At 37.7% G+C, this 21234-nt stretch overlaps 1 protein-coding gene across 1 annotated transcript in view; it reads right to left on the reverse strand.

Annotated features, from left to right (window-relative positions):
* The window catches only part of LOC136883554 (uncharacterized), a 211681-nt gene that overhangs the window by 164548 nt on the left and 25899 nt on the right, over positions 1-21234 (reverse strand). The window contains exon 2 of the mRNA XM_067155931.2: positions 49-189. The gene's annotated coding sequence lies outside the window, so the exon portion shown is untranslated. The remainder of the gene's footprint in view (positions 1-48; positions 190-21234) is intronic.

Below are 21234 nucleotides of genomic sequence, written 5' to 3' on the forward strand. Positions count from 1 at the left end.
AAATATAGTAAAAATGTTTGAACAAACAATATTGGCACAATAACTTACATGTTTTGTGTGCTGAAAAGGACGACCACGATCACGCCTTCCTGTACGTACACTGCGCTGGTTGTCCAAATCTTTCAGGTCGACTACCTTTTTTCCCTTCATGGACAAGCATATGTACTGCAGTCAACAAAATGTACTTTTCTGAAATGAAAAAAGTCAGTAAAGCAATAAGTTCCTAACAAAATATATCCTTCAACAATTAATTCTGTCACCAGAACCGTCTACGACAATCTTAGAAAGAATACACAATTCCCAACCAGAGAAAGAAACGCAAGACAACCAAAGGGAAAGAAAGAACAGGCATAATGGTTTCATCTTGATAACAAGGTAACGCTTTCACATTTACCACTGATGTGCATTTAGGGCCAGCACATTCCCTATCAGCTGTTTACCGGGTCTTGTATTAAATAATTACAACTAGTCAGAAACTTATCGATCATCTCCCTTGGCAAATCATTCCTCTTCCTATGAACAAATATTTGCTCCTTCAATTCCAACTTTATCTTCACATTACGATATTTCCTGCTTTTAAAACCTCCACACATGCTCATTCCTCTGTTAATCTCATTTCACACCCTGCAGCATAGCGCTCAGACAAGCAGCTTGTCTCCTTACTCCCAAATTTCCCCAGCCCAAAGACTATTAACATTTTCGTAAAACTACTCTGAAAAGGCCCAAAACAAATTGTGCTGCTTTCCTTAGAATCTGCTCCAGTTCTCTAAACACGTAATCCTGGTGAGGGTCCCATGCACTGGAACCATACTCTACTTGGGGTCTTGCCCTCTCGTTCACATCCTTACTACAGCCTGTAAATACCCTCATAACCATGTGAAGAAATATGTAACCCTTATTTACAAGCTCATTAATGTGAACCTTATTTACAAGCTCATTAATGTGAACCTTTATCTCATGCCAACTTCACATGGGAAACCATGCTGGAAAGTACACCTTTCTGCTTTTTTCTTTTTTTTTTTAACACAAGCTTTCTTTTATACCACAAATATGCTACTATCATAGTGCATGCATTAGCTAGGAGCTAATAATCTGATTCTTAAACTGCCTCAACATGTGACAGCACAGCATCTGTTCCGTAATATTATAAACCTGCCCATCAGCGTTAAGGCCTGTGGTTTGAAGGGTCCTGTGCTCGATTCCCAGCCAGGTCTGTTTATTTCCTCTAACTCGGGCACTGAATTTTGTCGCAACACACTTTCCATACAGCGCTACCAACCACCACAAAAACACACATTATTTAGTTATATTTATCGCATGGCCTTTATGCAGGGCATATCCGAGGACATGTTATATTTGAGAGCCAAGGGCGACCTGCGCCTCTGGATGTGGGACAATAATAAAGTACTGAACATGAAACCCAGTGTCGGCATGTAGCCTACTCTTTGCGACTGCTCAAGACATAACGTCGCAATCTGGCGGACAAATCGCCAACAGCGGCGATTGCCCTCGCTCCTTGTGGATCCTAAGGACAGGTTTAGAATTGAATCCAGGCTTTTGGCATGCAACTAGCGATTAGAAATTGTACACCATCATGTCTTCTAATCTGTCAGACAATATTCTGATGGTGATAATTTTTCACCAGCGGGACTCGAACCGACTAACCACGGTGTCAAGACCATAAAGACTTTACATGTTAGCAACTATAACCACCAAGCAGGCGATAGTGAATACATCCCTCCAAAGAGGGGCAGTAAAACAATGCCAATCAACATGCGAGACCAGTGAGCTATAGACAATACTGCGGTATGCGACCAGACTGGTGTGACTAACTGTACGGCAGTGAAGTACGACTGACTTACACCATAAACACTATAGAAAAATACTGGACACTTCCGTTTTCTCCCGTAATAAACCGACATGTCGACAGCGCTGGCAGCCCGACCTTAAACGTCAGGCGACAATATTGAAATTACAAAAGTTGCAGGTGAAAATTGATAGAAATAATGAAACTAAATAATGATTTTGCTTTGTTCTACTACGAAAGTTGAATTTATTATTATTTTAGGAAGGCTCGGCTTGTGCCGGTAACATAATGGGCTGACTCGGCCTAAGCAAGGAGTCACCCTCTTGATTATGAAACTATAGATACAAACATCTACAAATATTTACAACAGAAATAAGTACAGCATATACAATAAATAAAAACAACTTCTCATTTTGTTATTATTATTATTATTATTATTATTATTAATAAAGCGACTTTATTGTGGTGAAGTTAGGGCTCCTGGCCCTTTCTTACACTTATCCACTTCATGTATATAAATGAGTTGTAATTTGCAATATAATTTCAACAATTTCGCATAGTAAGAACTTCAATTTAATTTTAATAGGCTATATACTGGCAGTATAAAAACTGAAATGCCCTCATTTAAACATATTAAATCTTTACAACCTGAAGTATAAACTAAAGTATTACTAATTAAACTAAACCTCTCCTGCGAACCACGAGACCTTGCCGCGGTGGGGAGGCTTGCGTGTCCCAATGAAGCAGATCGCCGAGCCGCAGGTGCAACCATATCGGATGGGTATCTGTTGAGAGACCAGACTAACGAATGGTTCATCGAAAGGGGGGTAGCAGCCTTTCGGAAGTTGCAAGGGCGGCAGTCTAGACGATTGACTGATATGGCCTTGTAATAATACTCAACATGGCTTAGCTGTGTTGATACTGCTACACGGCTGAAAGCAACGGGAAACTACAGCTGTAACTAACTCCCGAGGATGTGCAGCTCTCTCTGTATGAATGATGTACTGATGATGGCTTCCTCGCGGGTAAAATATTCTGGAGGTAAACTAGTCCCCCATTCGGATCTCCGGGTGGGGACTACACGAGAGGGGGCGATCATCAGGAAGATGGATACTGACATTCTCAGAGTCGGAGCGTGGAACGTTAGAAGTTTGAATCATCGTGGTAGGTTAGAGATTTTGAAGAGAGAGATGGATAGGCTAAAGTTAGATGTAGTTGGTATAAGCGAAGTACATTGGCAGGAAGAACAGGATTTTTAGCCAGGCGACTACCAAATTATCAACACAAAATCTAACAGAGGAAATACAGGAGTTGGTTTAATAAGAATAAGAAAATAAGGCAGCAGGTAACCTACTATGACCAGCATAGTGAAAGAATTATTGTCAAGATAGACACCAAACCAATGCCCACCACAATAGTGCAGGTCTATATGCCTACTAGTTCAGCAGATGATGAAATCGAAAGAATATATGAGGAGATAGAAGATTTAATACAATATGTAAAAGGTGACGAGAATCTAATTGTGATGGGAGACTGGAACGCAGTGGTAGGCCAAGGAAGAGAAGGTAATACAGTAGGAGAATTCAGACTGGGACAAAGGAACAAAAGAGGAAGTTAGCTGGTTCAATTCTGCACTGATCATAATTTAGTCCTTGCCAATACTTTGTTCAAACACCACAAACGATGGCTGTATACGTGGACGAGACCTGGAGACACTGGAAGGTATCAAATAGACTTCATTATGATTAGGTAGAGATTCAGAAACCAGGTGTTGGATTGCAAAACCTTCCCAGGAGCTAATGTGGACTCTGACCACAACTTGCTGGTCATGAAATGCCATCTGAAGTTGAAGAAATTGAAGAAAGGAAATGATGCAAAAAGATGGGATCTAGACAAGTTGAAAGAAAAGAGTGTGAAGGATTGTTTCAAGGAACATGTTGCACAAGGACTAAATGAAAAGGCTGAAGGAAACACAATAGAGGAAGAGTGGATAGTCATGAAAAATGAAGTCAGTAAGGCTGCTGAAGAAATGTTAGGAAGAAAGGAGAGATCAACTAAGAATCAGTGGATAACTCAGGAGATACTAGACCTGATTGATGAACAACGAAAAGACAAGAATGCCAGAAATGAAGAGGGCAGAAAAGAATACAGGCGATTAAAGAACGAAGTGGATAGAAAGTGCAACGTAGCTGAGGAAGACTGGCTGAAGGAGAAGTGCAAGGATTTCAAAGGTTGTATGGTCCTAGGAAAGGTAGATGCTGCATACAGGAATATAAAGGAAACCTTTGGAGAAAGGAAATTTAGGTGTATGAATATTAAGAGCTCAGATGGAAAGCCACTTCTAGGGAAAGAAGACAAAGCATAAAGATGGCAGGAACATATCCAACAGTTGTATCAAGGTAAAGATGTACATAATTTGGTTCTGAAACAAGAAGAGGCTATTATTTTATTATTATTTAGTGTATGATGAATACAATATTATATACAATATGTACAATTACCATCTCAAATTCATAACTCAAGTTCCATGTCAAAATTTGAGAGCCAGAGAAGAGCTTCGTTTGACACACAATTTAAGTCCTCTATAGAGCCTCTATAAGCATGCAAAGGACACTCAAATGCAATGTGATGCACTGTCGGCTCCTCTTGTCCGCAGTCACATTGCGGCGATGTCTTCCATCCCCAATTGCAGAGAGAGTGGCTCCACATCTACCTTGGCCGGTCCTAATTCGGTTTAGCCATTCTTCACTGCCGTCTGGGAAGAGAAAAACCATCTAGGCACTTGAGAAGAGGCTGTTAATGCTGATGAAATGGGAGACCCAATTTTGAGGTCAGAGTTTGACAGAGCTGTGAGCAACCTAAATAGGAACAAGGCACCTGGAATTGATGACATTTCCTCTGAATTACCGACTGCCTTAGGAGAAACCAGCATGGCAAGGTTATTCCATTTAGTGTGTAAGATGTATGAGACAGGAGAAGTCCCATCGGATTTTCAGCAGAATGTTGTTATACCTATTCCCAAGAAAGCCGGTGCTGACAGGTGTGAAAACTACCTGACCATTAGTTTAGTATCTCATGCCTGCAAAATTTTAACACATATTATTTACAGAAGAATGGAAAAACAAGTTGAAGTTTCTCAAAGCAATGTTGCCTAACAGAGGTCTCAGAAATGTTCATAGTAGAAAAAGAGATGGTTGTCGCCTTTACACTTTCCACACTTAATTTCACTGTTGAACATGTCTTTCGAAAAAATAAATGTACACCTTTTAGTAACTCTTCGGGACAAGTACTGCGTAGCGGAAGTGACAAATTCCGTTGTTCACTGCAGAAGTGCCACAGACGATTTTCGATATCTGAGGGCTCCTCGATCTTGAAAACTAATAAGACACAATGTTGGACTTTGAGTAGCTGGAGAACAGATCTGTTTTAAACAGCCTTTACAGTCTGTTTTTTATTTTGCCACACGAACCATAATGTCATTGTATTCCGCTTGGCGTCTTAGGTAGCTGAAGAAAAGCTCGATGTCATAGCTCGATAGGTTCCTCATCAATGCATAATGCAAATGTATACTTATGAGGTATTTTACGCAGGCCACAGTGGACTGGGTAGTCAAGATCTATGCCTGATACATTTCTCTCATGATTCTTTTTTACTTTCTCTGAATGCATTTTAAGTTTCTTAATATATGACAGGAAATCATTAATTAATCAACTGAGGAGTTCATCTTCAGTACCTACTAAAAGTTGCTTTTTTTTTTTGCTAGTGACTTTACATCACACCGACACAGATAGGTATTATGGCGACGATGGGATAGGAAAGGCCTAGGAGTTGGAAGGAAGCGGCCGTGGCCTTAAGGTACAGCCCCAGCATTTGCCTGGTGTCAAAATGAGAAACGACGGAAAACCATCTTCAGGGCTGCCGACAGTGGGATTCGAACCTACTATCTCCCGGATGCAAGCTCACAGCCGCGCACCCCTAACCGTACGACCAACTCGCCCGGTTAAAAGATGCTCGTTTGTTCTCGTTCCTGAATATGTCCCATGTGAGGTGTTGCAGACGTTATGCGCATTGAACAATTGAATAAAATGCTCCATAAAACAAATGGCTTATTTTAAACTGTATTTTATGCTCTCAGGACAAAACAACCTCCATACTTTACAAACCAGAGATTGTTTCAGGGGAAAATACGATATTTTTAGCTCTTGCTACATTTATTTTCATGAAATTTGTTGGGCAAATTATTTTCCTCGGTTTCCTAATTTATGATTTCTGAGTTTGAAGATGCCTCTCAAATGATTGCCGGTCACGGTAGCATAGTTTAAAAAAAGTCCAGTGACAAATTTTGGGATCGCCCAATTCTTATGACGTAACTCGGATCAAAACTTAGGAACATTCACTGGAAACTTGTGAAACGAAATTCCACTACCTTTAATTGCTCGTGAATAAACCATGACTGGAACTGCGAATGCTTAACATCAGACAAATACATGATACATTCACAACCAACTCAGTTAATGAACACGTTTAAAGGCGCGAGCCTGGTAGACAGGGGGCCAAGATAGCGATCCTAGCGGCCCGGCATTGAACTTCAGTGTAACCACTTCCATAGCATTTTACGGGCTCTATTTCCAGGCCTTGTATTATATCGTAGGCAACGTTTCCAGTAGCGTATACGAGTCCAACACTCGGCCACCTGGATTCCTCGCTGCACACCCTCTTTCCTGCACAACTTGTAAGCAAAGAGAATGCTTGTAAGGAGCGGCAAGGAGTCTCGATTTCAGTAATAGCCGTGTGAGCGCTAAAGGTGTGTTTTGTATGTGCCATCTGTCGGTTCAGTATTTGACTAAAGTATTGAAATGACTACAATAGCCGGTAAAACAAAAAAACAAAAAAAAACAAAAAAACATGTATTATGTTACCCAGTCCAACTGTAAAATACGATTAATATAATGACCCTATTTACGTTATTTTCTCATCTGCCTTATTATTACCATATATATTTTACCGAACTCGTACGCTCATATTGATCGATAGTACTGATTATATATGCTATTTGCTGAACGTATTTCTAATTATTATGGACGGTGTTGTCAATACAATTTGAGGTTAGGTATATACATAATTCCTAATGATGTTGACAGGAAGGTAATATCCATGTAAGATCCATCTGCAGTGTAAAAAGAATCTGTTGAAGTAAATTTAAAAAAAAAATAGTATATGCTACATATAGCATACTTGAATCATATTTTATATTGAATTAAAGGTGGCGTCCGCGGTATGTTCGATATCTAACCTAAGTTTCGCCCAGGGGTACCGATTGATATATACATGAACCACCGCCGTCTCAATCCTATATACTGCCTGCTCTATGCTATGCGGTTAACGTGCTTCTCAGCGTGAGCTAGGGGCGCCAGCTAACGCACCCAACTTATCTCCGTACCCACGTTATTGTGTTCCAGTGCGTTTGCTTCAAGCATTTATGTGGGTGTCCCTGGTTGTAAAATGATTAATTGTTGTGTTCTTCTCTGTATATGAAAGCAGGAAATCCAAATTCTTCGGTGTGAGGATTCCTGTTATCTACCCAAGTAAAGAACTTTGGTAAAATTGGCTTAACATTATATCAAGGCAAGGATAAACCAAGGGTAATCAATGGATTTCATCCGATTATTCCCGTGTTTGAAGCCTCAATTTTAGAGATGGAGGTAAAAAATAAAAATAAAATAAAAATATATTGAAGCCAGAGAGGGTGCCTAGTCGGTCTTCGAATTATCCCCATTACCTTCAAACCAGAAAAATAGCTCCACGAAAGACCAGACAGCGACAAGATATTTCTTGGGAAGAAATCTGATGAAACGTGCTCTTCAACCGCAGGAAATAGTATCAATCGAAGTCAATATTCCAACGAGTAAGAATGACAGCAGAGGTCAGAAAATCAGACATTAGAGGCTACGATCAAGAATTCTGAGACTGCGATAACAGCTGATGACTAACCATAATAAAGTTAAAAGACTACAGAGACAATTCGAAGACAACCCAGAAACTGATCGTTTGAAAAAAGTAAAGGAAGCAGCCAAATATAATGGAAAAACGACCATTTTTAAAAATCAAATCCAAATTTTTCGCAAGCCAAAATCCGGGCAGTCAGAACAAATCACGCGCTACTGTGTGGCGTGGGGAATGTTATCCCAAACGGTTATGAATATGGCAGAACTCCTGGTCTTGTGTCAGCTCCGTCACAAAGTACTCTGGACAGGTAGCGTAAATGGAAAATGTTGATTGTATTTGTCGGGATTTCCCAAGGAAAGACTTAGAGCAGAATGTAAAACTCTCAGACCAACTGACAGGAGTGTAACTGATCGCTGATTAAATGGCTAATTAGGTACGGCTCCTCTAGAACCGAACCAGTGACAAGTTTGCTTGTGTGGTCAATATTGAAAGTGTATGCGGCACAGATATTGTAAAATCTCACGCTCTCGCGAATAAACTGTTGTGTTTTCTTGTAATCCGACTTCAAATCAAAATCAAATCAAAATCTCTTTATTTGCAAATGAGGTGTCTACCTCGGTGGCAAATGGTACACTAAAATACATTATTGTCAAGCACTAATTTTAAATTAACAGGAGACGAAGAAAATTTTCCTAGAATACAATATTTTACAATTTACGCTAATAATTTTTTCTATTAAACACACACATCATCCTTAATAAATTTATATTGTTTACAAAATTCTACTTATAATATCTTACAAACATAGTCAACTCATATACAGTACGGTATGTGAAATTACTTCTAATAATACTATACAACTGGTATAAGATTAAAATTAATATTGAATTTATTTACATATTTATATTTTACCCATTTTGGAACCTAAGTAGCACAACGACCTGCTGCGTCTTAACCAGAGCCCCTTTTGCCACCACTTTTCAGAGTTCCTGAAGGGCCTTCACAGCTACCGTAGCGGTCCCAGGGCCCTCGAAGTCCCCACTGTACTTCACCCCTACAGGCAGTCCCCTACTTGGGCTGTCCAAACACCTTAGACCAGGGGATGGAATTAATTTAATCGCGCACATTTATTATTTACAATATCCTGCACTGGTCGAATGCCCTCTAACATTTAATTTATTATCTCTGTTTATTCTCTTCTTGAATATCTGTACAGATTTTGGAAAAGGATCAAACACTACCCCTGGTAAACTGTTCCACTCCTTCACGCCCTTCCCAATGAAAGAAAATTTACCCCAATCACTTCTGCTAAAATTCCTTCTAATTTTGTACTTGTGGTCAGTTCTACCAATATAATTATTTTCCAACCGAAGCCTCTCACGGATATCTCCCCACGCTTCTTCTCCTGTATAGGCTCTATATAATCCTATAAGTCTACTTTTCTCCCTTCTCTTACTTAAAGTTTCCCACCCAAGTTCCTTTAACATTTGTGATACACTACTCTTTCTCCTGAAATCCCCTGTTACAAACCTTGCTGCTTTCCTCTGCACACCATCTAGTTCTTTTATTAGGTATTCTTGGTGAGGATCCCAAACACTGTTTGCATATTCCAATAATGGACGAACCATACTTAAGTAACTTTTTTCTTTTAATTCTTTGTTGCATCCTTTAAGTAGCCTCATTATGACATGTAACTATCTGTATGATTTCCCAACAACGTCATCAACATGACCCTTCCAGTGCAAATTAATTTCAAATCTCACACCTAAGTATTTGCACTTGCCATCTTTTGGGATAACTACCTCATCCAAAGTATATTCAAATTCAGTTTTAAAGCTCCTGTTTGTAAATGTTGTAACAGTTGATTTGCCTCCATTAATCTTCATATTATTTTCTTCAACCCATTCCTGGATACTGTCAAGGTCCCTTTGTAATTCTGAACAATCCTCAATGTTATTTATTTCCCTATAAACAATTATGTCATCTGGATACAATCTTATTTTCGATGTTATATTGTTCCCTAAGTCATTTGCGTATATTAAGAAAAGTAACGGACCGATTATACTACCCTGTGCAATTCCCTTCCAGACTTTCTCTTCATGTGATATATTATTTCCTACTTTGACTTTCTGAACCCTTGAATTTAGAAATGTTCTTATCCAACGTATAACCCTTACGTCCAATCCTATTCCCTCCAATTTCTTTAATAATATTCCATGTTCCACTCTATCAAAGGCTTTGGAAAGATCTATGGCTATGCAATCTAACTGGCCTCCTGAATCTAACTGATCTGATATGTCCTGCTGAAATCCCACCAGTTGTGCCTCGCAAGAAAATTTCTTTCTAAATCCATACTGGCTTCTCATGAACCAATTTTTATCATCACATATCCCTCTGATGTACTCTGCTATTAAACTCTCCAGTATTTTACAAACTATACTGGTCAGGCTGATTGGTCTGTAGTTCTCTGGTTTCCTTTTATCAGCCTTTCCTTTATAAATTGGTATTATTATAGATTCCTTCCATTCCTTTGGTATCACACTATTATTTATGACATAGTCAAAGAGAAATTTGAAATAAGGCACTATATACCACCCCATTGTCTTTAATACCTCCCAGTAATTTGATCACTTCCTGCTGCTTTTCCTTGCTGAAGCAGTTGGATTTCTCTGAAAATATCTTCATTTGTGAATGAGAAGCTTCTTGTTTCCCTCTGTGTCTCTCCCTCTATCGTCTGTTACGGTTTCCAAGTCCTGACAATCTTCTACTGAATCTCGGAATTCCCTACTAAAGAGGTTTGCTTTCTCAGTATCTGTTAAATAGTGTTCACCCCCTTCTCCCACCATTGTAGGAATTTGGTTTGCTTTTCCTTTTTGATTCCTAATATATGAACATAGCTTTTTCCATTTCCCTTTGTGGCCATTACCCTCTTGAAGAATGCAGTTCATATAATTCTCTTTTGCTTCCTTTTTCACTCTATTCAGTTCCTTCATTAGTTTTCTAGTTTCTCTATTCTCCCTACCTTCTTTGATTTTCCTGTTTACTATTCTACATTTTCTTTTTAATTTTCTTATTTCCCTTGTGTAATAAACAGGGTCTGAGGTCATTTTACCCTTCTTAACAGGTACAAATCTCTTCTCTCCTTCCCAAATTATTCCTTTAAATTTAGCCCAAAGTGTATCCACATTATTCCCTTCACTTATCCAACAACTGAATTGTGATTTAAGGTAAGTCCCAAATTCAACTTTAGTTTTTCTGTATAATTTCTTGTCTTTTGTGACCCTCTTATTAAGCATTTTTGGTACGAGTCCTACATCCATTATTACAGCCTTATGGTCACCTATTCCTTCAATTACCTCAGTTTTATCAACAATTTCCCATGGTTTAACCAAGAATACATCTAGCAAGTTATTGAGACGAGTTGGTTCTTGTACTACTTGTGTAAATCCTCCCTCCCAAATTAACTTATTTGCCAGATAAGTTTCAGATAAGTTGTCTAGTCCTGCTGCCTACTTCCTCGTTAAAGGCTTAGAAGTCTTCGATCTATCCCTTGTAGTTCAGAAATGATTACTGTAATGCCTTTCGGAAATCAATCTAGATTTTGTGCATTTCTATTCACCAGCAGATAAAATACTTACAATGGTTGAATGATGATTTCATCAAGTACGTTAAAATAATTCGGTTGGAATCAAAACGTGAAAAACTGAAGTGTCTGACTAATGAGACGGCAGATGCTGTCTCGCTAACTGAAATCTATAGTGGAATGTGTCTCTTATCTGTTACAAAATCGGTTATTTTATGTTCTCGCTAGATGATTTCCTGGAGACGCAATAGATCTGTTTAGTTCAGTGAGATTGGGTGGTGGATTTAATGACATGACGAACGCACGCACTGCGTTATGTGCTATAAAATGTATCCTGAAAACTGGTCATAAACAAAGGGTCAGCGAAATAGTGATAGATATTTTTTTGCGCCCACTGCTGGTAAATAACAGTAAGAAAATTACGGAAAAGGTGCTCCGTTATTCGTGTCGACAAAATTCTGAAATTGGCATGTACCATGCAGCATGGGATGATTCTAATATAATATCTACTGTATTATTTTACGTTTCTATATGTGCATTATCCTCTCAATTAGTAACATGTTAAAGATTATTTTTCATTTTATATTGATGTTACGGACCAACTCATCTAACCAACATATTCTCTGGGTGCGGTAAGTGCTGCCATCTGCAATGTCGCTGTAAACGCAATTCTCGTGGCACAGAGCAGGCAGTATATAGAGATTGAGACGGCGGTGACATGAACTCACTTTGGAAGCTCTTAGTCTGTTCTGGCAGGTTATTGCGCAACGCTACGAAGTACGTCCCTCTAAAAATTCATTTACAGATGGCACATACAAAACACACCTTTAGCGCTCACACAGCTATTACTGAAATCAAGACTCCATAGTGATGGGCACTATCGAATGTGCACTATCGAAATATTCGATAGTTTCATACTATCGAAATATTCGATTGTTTTAAACGGTATTCGAATGATTCATTCGCTTTTCGAAAAGCGAATGCAGCTGTTCCCTCCCACATCCCTTCACTCGAAAAGCGAATGAATTTACGACTTCTACCGATTGGCAGCCGATTCAGTTCATATGATATCGGAAGAATTCTCTCCCTCTTTCTAACACCGAAACACATGATATCTGTGAGGAAACGGCGGGATTTAAGAACCAATTGAAATGCATTCTAATCATAACACTGCACATTACCCAATTGAAATGTATTATTACTCAAAACAATGCGCACATCCTGATTATACCCCTTATTCATAGTTGCAAATGAATGTCTTGCGCCGTTTCAGTGAATAGGTCTTTGCAAAATATTGATTATTAATAAGAGTGCACTTTAAAATAAATAGTTTTTACGTACTTCGTTTTCTAGTTTTCTTACTTTATACTCAATATTATAGTCTTCTTAGTTTTATAGTTTTTCTTCGTTTTCTTAATTTATACTCAGTTTTATCGTTTTTTTCTTAGCTTTATAGTTTTTCTTCGTTTTTTTACATAGTCTTAAGTGCTAAAATAAAAATACAACATGAACAGAAAAAATAGATCTTTAGTGTGGGACCATTTTGAGAAAAGAACTCCGGGCACAGCATTATGTTTACTGTGTAAAAGTGAATTTAAGTATAAAAATAACACTTCAAACTTGAGAGATCTGAAGCGCAAACATGTAAGTGTATTCAGAAGTGAACGAGAAGGAGCAAGAGATCCAGATGATCAACTCAGTGCAACTCCTAGTCACAGTACAAGGACAGAACATGTTCCCTGTGCTCCAGTAATTCCATCTTCATCAGCAGGATTAACAGGCATGATCAGAAGAGTTCCTGCTCTTCAATTAACACTTGCTGGAAGTGTTCAGTCAAGAGAACTGTCTGAAGAAAAACTAAATAGAATTAATATGGCATTGTCTGAAATGATTGCAACAGATTTGCAACCATTATCTGTAGTCGACAACAAAGGGTTTAAGAAATTAAGGAATTGGAACCCAGATATTCACTTCCAAGTCGTAGAGTTTTGAGTCGTTCACTACTTCCAGACCTCTACCAGAACATCCAACAGTCTGTTCAAGATGAACTTAATACAGCACGTTATGTGTCTGCAACAACTGATATCTGGACGTCTTCAAGTAACACTTCACACATGACAGTAACAGCTCATTTTATATATTTTATATTTTTATGAATATGAGCTGAAATGTTATGTTTTGTCTACAGTACAGCTCACAACCAACCATACTGGCACTTACTTAGCAGCTGTTCTTAGAGCTATATTTGAGCAGTGGAATATAATGTCTAAGTTGGTGGCAGTGGTAACTGATGGTGGAGCCAATATCAAATCCGCTGTCAGCATTCTAGGACTGTCTCATCTACCTTGTGTAGCACATCTGCTTAATTTAGTTATCCAGCATGCATTGACAGATACTCAGGAACTAGATAGTGTCCTTCAAGCAAGCAGGGCAATAGTATCTTATTTTAAATCTAGTGTTCTTGCTTCTGAGAAACTCAAATCAGTTCAACTTCAAATGGGACAGACTGATTTGAAAGTAAGATGTAATAACAAGGTGGAACTCTATTACATGCTTCAGAGGCTGCTTCAAATCAAAGAGGCTTTATCTGCAGCATTGGTATCATTGCCAGGTAGTCCAATGGCATTAACAACAGATCAGTGGAAAGTAATTGAAGACTGTCTTGCTATTGAAACCTGTGGAACTTATGACTACAGAATTGTCTGGCCAAAAGTACCCAACCCTATCCTCGATCATCCCTTTAGTAAGAGGGATCCAAATAAGCATTACAGGAAAAACTGCAAGTACGGCTATCGGCAGATCCCTACAAGAAACATTACTGTTTGAAATAAATAAAAGGTTGGTGAAAGTTGAGAAAATGGATCTACCGTCTGCTGTCACAATGTTAGATCCCCGTTTCAAAAAAGCAGGATTTGGAGTAGACAGTAACGCAGAAAATGCAAAAAAATTATAACAGATGATTTAGCTGCTCTCTTCCAGTCAAGAATGAGAATGAATACCCAGTGCCCTACCGACCAAGACATTCAAGATAATGTTGCAACAGATGTGTATCCTGATGACAATGAATGTCTCCTTGGTTATTTGGATGCTAAAGTAGCAGATCATATGAAAAATGAGAATCCAGTGAGTAATGCCATTATCATGTTTAGGCAGTATCTTGACCAACCATATGAGGACAGAAGAAAATCCCCACTTGCTTTCTGGAAGAGTAAGAAGTTGGTAATGGAAGAACTCAGCAGATTAGCTGAGAAGTATTTGTGTATTCCTGCAACTTCTGTCCCATCTGAAAGGGTATTTTCAAAAGCAGGCCAGATCATGAGTGAGAGGAGGAACAGGCTAAAAGGGAAGAATCTGGATATGTTGCTATTTCTAAACATGAATTTGTAAATGTGACAAAGAGACACCCCTCAAGAGGTAGACAGCTGTCCTTTATAAAGAAAACCAAAAATATTCAGCCTGTCAATCTCAAGACAAAACATTAGTAAAATTGATGTTATATTTTTAATATTAATATGTTTGCTGTAATGTATAGCAGTAATTAATATTCTTTCTTTTCAAGGGTAGCTATCCAGTGATGATCCCTTTTCATTTTTATTAATTCATTGATGTGTAGATGATTGTGTACATTTTGGTGCAATTCTTTTAGAATATTAATGACCATAAGTAGAGCATTAATTGGCAGTGCAAACTGTTTAAAAATGTATACAGTAAATTACTACTGCACCCTACGGGTCAGGGTAACAACAGTAATTTCCCAACTAGTCAGTTACATATCTCAGGGTATTCATGCCTCCAGAAAAATGGTTAATTTTTCTATGTTTTGGTTTAACGTGTGTTCAAAGAGAAAAAAACGGCACCATACGCGGTTCAGAATTACGTAATTCAACACTCGGTAGTGGATTTTGCGAACGTAAACATCAGTCAACCTTTCGAAAAACACATCCGCATAACGAGAACCTTACTCACTAAGTACAACTACTGACTACCATTATAAATGAAACCTCATTCCATTCTATAAAAATTAATCAAGAAATACATTTATTAAACTATCAAGATTCGCGAAAGAAATGGTTAATGTCAAATATTGCTCATAATCTTCCAATTATCAACCTAATAAACAAATATTTTAATTACTGAATCAAATATTCTAGGTCAGCGCTGCCTTACTCCTAAACTAAGTTTACATATCTTAACATTCTGGGTCGCGTATTCCTGAAATGAATTGTTGCGTTGTTTCATCTTCCTATTAAAATTTACATCTGGTCACTTAAGTATATATTACATCAAAGTCTTCAGTCCACGGTCAAAATTCGGTATATCAATAAATTATTCCATCACTCACGGTGTTAATTATACACCCTCATAAAAAATACAACCATTACATTGTTCAAGTTATCGCGGAAATGAACTGAATTTGAATAAAGTATCCTGAATACAAATATCAGTGACCTAAGTTACATTGAAAATTATCTGAGTTCGTTGGTGCAGACTACAGTGAAGAAAATGAAATATTGAATGACGCACTAAGTTTCTCGGTCCGATTGCCACTTAAATTACGGCTCCTAACTAAATATTCGCTCTAATATTTCAGATTAACAAAACATCGATGATATCCTATGTAAATCTCAAATAATTTCCCTACTCTAGCTATATACTTTCTTATGTAACGTATTCCAGTTCAATATGCACATAGTCACTAAGCATTTTTCATATATAGATGTGCAAATGCCTACATAAAGATATTTCAACACTACATTATCATACTAGTTGCATACAAGTTTGATCTTCCACGCAATTACCATTCATTCAGAATATGATACAATCATGTATTCATTTACCCATCACCGGTTGTTATTATTGTCAAACCACTTTCACACTTCATTAAAATATGCGTAATTTTATTGTCCATACCTTGCTATAGTTCCTCCCTGGGGCATACTTATATTCCGTAGTCGCTTTACATGTGCTCCTACATCGCACATTATATATATCATATACGTTTTACTCTCTGTTAATCTGCGCAATATATCATTTAAAATACCATATATACTTCCATTATTTCATTATTAATCCTCAATTCAACCCATATTTAATTCATTTAACATCTATAATTACCGCGTTTAACCCCCAATATTAAACACAACGATACGTATCTCTTCAGTAGCGCAGAATTCGTTCCTCAAAACGCATTTTGTCATACAATTCAACATATAACCCCAAATTTAGTATCTATTCTTTCAATATATTCACACAGCAAAGAGTACGGTAATTTAACTTAACCAATTCAAACATGCATCCCTCTGTGACGTAAACTGGGTTTGACTGGTATTACATCACTCATGGATCTTTCTAACTAACCGGGATTCTTTGAAAACAGCTGTTACACTATGTCACATTTTAAATCGTATTCCTTCATCCTTGGATAAGATAATGTAGTAAACACGTTACCATTCTGTCACGAGATATCGTCTTAAATATTTCACACTGCACTTTCTTATATTCACTGCACACTTAATTATCTCATGCTTAGGCTATTCAGATCTATTGCATATACTGGTAATACTCTACATAAGAAATTATGCTACTTAATACAATTACTTAGCTCGCCATACAATATCTCGGGCCTTAGTTGCTCTTCGGTCCGGTCGCAGGCCTTGGAATGGGAACTGGGCAGGATCTCCACCACTGGTATCTCAAGTAGAGTGACCTCCTCCACACGGGTCGGGTGGTTTTAACAGCCAGGATGACATCTCCCTCCAGGTTGGTCTATGCCGATTTAGCAAGCCATCATCTGTTCAGGAACACAGTAGACAATATGCGTCGATTCTGGAAAATATGAATTCATCATGGTTCTGCGTAGTATATATTTTTTTTTATAGTGATTGCTTCTTTATTTTGGCTGTCCTTGCTATTATTTCCACTTAATATAGCTCAACCTCGAGCTCTCACGTCTCAATCCACTTCTTGTTTCCAAACGACTTTGCATCTAAGTATTTGGACGGACTTTTCAAAACTTCTGGATTTTATTCCCTCTTTACGGTATTTCAGCGTTTATCTCTTCGTTTCGTTCAATATTTCCGTCCTCTCAGCTTAAAATTTCACGTTAGATATTGCAAATCTTGCTTATTTATGAGAGCGATGTTCGGGATATCTTGTCCTTCCCACGTCAATTTTTTAAGTCAGTTTTTATAATAATCTGTTTGATCCTTCTTATTTTTTAAAAACAATTCTATCGATTCTACACCATTGTACATCGCCTTCATAGTGGTAGGTTTAAGTTAGTCATGGCCTTCTAGCATACATCAATATCGATACCCTATTACACATTTCTTTGCCTTGGCTGGCCTCTACCTTCCGTAGGCGCCATTTTTAATACGTCCAGTAAATGCATCGGGTACACTACATATGTATTCTGGTGCATTTGCAATACTTACAAATCTTTCGGTTTATTGGTATTGCTGCAGTATTTGTTCTTTCACGCTTACCAGTACATAAATTCTGCTTTATTGATACTGTTGCAATGTTTGTACTTTCATACATGTTGCTTGATTAGTCAAAGACATTTTCTAACTTAGGTTGGTGCAAATATGTAATATTTCTTAATAGGAAGAATAATTAAGTATTGGAATAATTTACCAAGGGAGATGTTCAATAAATTTCCAAATAATTTAAATTTAAGATAGACGAGGCTAACAACTAACTGGAAATCACCCCCTGAAAGAAAACCCTAAATTCAAATCATTGGCGATTGATTTTTGATATTTCTCAATGTATCTAGATATAAATATGACTTCTTAGGTATATTTGTGTCTTTGTAATATCCATAGATATACTTTATTTTCTAGTTTGGTTGTGTGAATTGTGATAAAGTAGGCCTACAAAAAATACAGCAATTAGTTGACATTGTACTTAAAAGTGGCTACTGTTAGGTACACTTAAAAATATAGGCATTATTTTTCCAAATATATGTAATAACTGTTTACAATGCACATGTACCTAATTTTCTACTTTATTTAGAGATGGTCTAGTAAATTCTCATAAAGTACACGTACAAAAAGTGCAGCAATATCATTGTACTTCAAAGTGTCCGCTGTTACCTTTAAACATGTAAATGATGATGTTGTTGTAACCTATGGTTTTATTGGGAAGTAATTCCTATACAAAACTGATATCTCTAAACAACAGTAATATACAAATAACATTAATAATGTACAGATGTATTAGGAAACAGACTCTTGTTTCATCTTGTTCTTGGCCAACCAGTATAGGGCTGGGTTGGGTTGAGTCCTGTGTTCTGCAGTAGGTGTTTCGAGTCCATCACTGACCCAGTAATTTTGCAGATGGTACACTTTTCTGTTGGGTAAATTTTGATTCTAGCTAGATGGGCAGCTAAGCAGTCACGTCCTGCTTCCAACTGCTTCTTTCCTCAGCTTGCTTTTATTTTTGTCCGAGAGGTCATTTATTTTTTTCCATTTCTTCATTGCAGTAAGTTGGGTAGTTTCTTTCTTCCAATTTTCAAGGTTTTTATTTGTGATTATCATCTTGATTGAGTTAGCTGCCAGAGGTTTGTTCTCATCTAGGTACTAGTGCCTTTTCCTTGCTAGTTTATCTGTCACTTCATTGCCTTCTACTTCTACATGTGTGGGGATCCATTTGTAAAGTGATGTTTCACTTTAAAGTTTTTAATTTTGTTAGTAGGTATTTAATGTCATGAATTCTTGATGAATGGGTTTTGATATTTGAGGATACTGCTTGTATGGCAGCTAGAGAATCTGTGAGTAGGACTGCTTTTTCAAATTAATTGACTCTATAAATTAGATGTTTTAGGTCAAGACAAATGGCTTCTATTTCTCCATCGAAGTTGGTGTAAATATTACTTCCAAATATATGTTATTACTGTGCACAATGTAAAGGTATTTGATTTTATACTTTATTTACAGTTGGTCATGTGAGTTTTGATAAAGTAGGCATATGGAAAATAGAGCAATAAGTTAATATTGCACTTAAAAGTTGCTACCAGTACTGATAGCATACCTGCCAACTTTTACAACCCAAAAATAGGAAGATTTTTTAATTCTTGGATTTCATCACGTATAGTTCACCAAAGTCTACGTGAAAATAGGTCAGGATAAAAGGCATACATATCTACAGTTACAGTGCGAATTGATCATTAAATTTAAAATCTTAAACTAAGAAAACATAAAAATGGTTACAAGAAAATGTACCTAATCACTCTCATTTATGACACTTACATACGAATAATAATATTTATGTCACACCGACACACACAACAAAATCCATAATACCATATTTTCTCGCGTAATTAACGCACTTTTTTTGACGAAAAATACAGGCGGAAACTGCGGATGCGTAAATTATTCAAGGAATTCAGATCTTTACAAATTATTTATAATTCATTTACGTTTAAAAGATACATCAAATATAATAGAAAGACAATTGGTTCAACTCATTTGCGATTATCGTCATACAGCGTAAAATTCCGGCATGAGATTTTTTCTGAAAAGTCAAATAGGGTACATCAGGTAAGTTAGACACGTGGGTTTCAAGTACCGACACTAGAAAATATTCTTCTCATTACGAGCTGAAAATACGGCCTGAATGGCATACCGAAAAAAAACTATCCAACACGAGAAGGGCCGGGCATCGAAGAAGGGACCCTGCTACATTACCCCAAACCGTTCGTATCTAATCTTGTACGAGTGACGTGTCCATCCATCCTTTCTGTTGAATACGAACGTGGATCACTCGCGGAAATTTTGCTTTAGGCACTGTTTTTCGTTTTAGAACAATGTAAAGTGTAACCTTTCTACCATCAGCAAGCATTGCAGTACATCGTTGTTTTCGGCTTCCGATAGCGCGTACGATAACACTATATGTTCCTCTCTCATCGATTCTTCGACTTTGTGTCGTACGGAAACTGATTGGCGTCTGACGTGCGGTTCCTATAAAGGGAGATCAAATATTCCTTCATTTCACGCTTCTCAATCACAAAGCGATGACAATGGTTAAAATCATTCATCATTTTTTGGCATAATGTTGTTCTTCGTCGAAGAGAAAGTTCATTTCTCTTCAGAAAATTAATCAAGCCTCGGCTAACCTTCAAATCCGGGACACTGGTTCCATGTGCCGCGGCTATTTCTCATTCTTTAAAACACAGCATTTCGTGAGAAACGGCTTATCCAACATTGCGCAACAAAATCATATATTTAAGCAGATAATCCTCTACTTGCAGAAACTTGCCGCTTTTTGGTCCGCGAAATGCTTTGGGAGACTTGTTGGCCGCTTAAAGTGCACTTCTGTTACCGCGGTAGCGCACGTTTCAGTTGGACACTGAATACTTGCTGCCCGCTGCTCTATTCCCGTGTTTCGAAGTAAACGATCACCGCGAGTTTGTATGATGCAGTATTACTGGAATACTGTGTACTGACAAACAATTTTGAGATCACAGAAGGTCCCGTACCCGAAACACTCGTAAAACTAGTGCATTGGGATTTCCTGACGGCTAATAACAGCAAGTTGCCCTGTGTGTGGAATGCCTGCTTCGCGATAGGAAGCCTGCTACTTGAGTAGTTGGCATCTTTATTTCGAAACGCATCCGGAGCTGAGTGATGTGATGGATGTTCGAAGTTGTGGGTGCGTCAAATACGTGAACATTTCTTTTTCTCCACTTTGGACCCAAAATTATTGGGATGCGTAAATTATGCAAGGGCGTTAATTACGCGAAAAATACGGTAGTTTCCCTTAGACGGTGAAATGAATGGAAATTTATAGGTATCTCTGAACACTTGGAGATAACGTTTGTTATATTTTTTGGCCATAACGAGAAAAGAAAATGCCAGAAACTGTCACCGACAAGAACCCCCTTAAAAACATTAAA

This window comes from Anabrus simplex, chromosome 11, assembly GCF_040414725.1.
Source record: "Anabrus simplex isolate iqAnaSimp1 chromosome 11, ASM4041472v1, whole genome shotgun sequence".
Classification (NCBI taxonomy): domain Eukaryota; kingdom Metazoa; phylum Arthropoda; class Insecta; order Orthoptera; family Tettigoniidae; genus Anabrus; species Anabrus simplex.